Source organism: Grammomys surdaster, unplaced genomic scaffold (assembly GCF_004785775.1).
Source record: "Grammomys surdaster isolate TR1022 unplaced genomic scaffold, NIH_TR_1.0 142, whole genome shotgun sequence".
Taxonomy (NCBI): Eukaryota; Metazoa; Chordata; class Mammalia; order Rodentia; family Muridae; genus Grammomys; species Grammomys surdaster.
The window spans coordinates 7,235,534-7,236,252 of record NW_021604600.1 but is presented as its reverse complement, the minus strand read 5'-3'; positions in this window follow the sequence as shown (position 1 = coordinate 7,236,252).

Sequence of the window (719 nt, the reverse complement as noted above, 5' to 3'; positions counted from 1 at the left end):
AAAAAAAAAAAAGAAAAAAAAGAAGATTCACCCATGTTATAGCACATATGAACACTTTTTGAGAGAGAGAGAGAGAGAGAGAGAGAGAGGGAGGGAGGGAGAGGAAGAGAAAGAGGAAGAGAGAATGATTGTAGTCTGTAGGCTGATCTTGAACTGGGATCAAGTGACCCTCCTGCCTCAGCTCAGCCTCCTGAGTCACAGGCCGTCTTGCTCAGGCATTCCTCCCAGAGGCTAACTAACACCACATGCCATGGATAGACCACAGTTCATTTATCCTTCCGAGTTTCAGAGGTGTGTTGCTCGTGTGAGTGACGGTGCTGTCTTCGTGAGAGAGTACACATCTCTCTAAAGCCTTGCCTTTAATTCCTTTGCACATACTGGCAGAAACAGAATTGGCAGATTGGACGTAAGTCATGTGTTGAATTCTTTCAGGTCAGGCCACACCGTTTTCCACTGTGCCCATACCGCTTCCAGTTTCTCCATGCCTCACTGACACTTGTTTCCTCCACCCGCTCCCCATTTCCAGCCCCTCCATCTTCCTTCCTTCCTTCCTTCCTTCCTTCCTTCCTTCCTTCCTTCCTTCCTTCCTCCCTTTTCCCCCCCTCTTTTCAGATGGAGTCTCATATCGCAACTCTGGTTTAGAACTGGTTTAAATTGGCCATCTCCTGCCTAAGCTGGGATCACAGGCGGTGCCACCGCTTTGCTGGAGCTCAAACTCA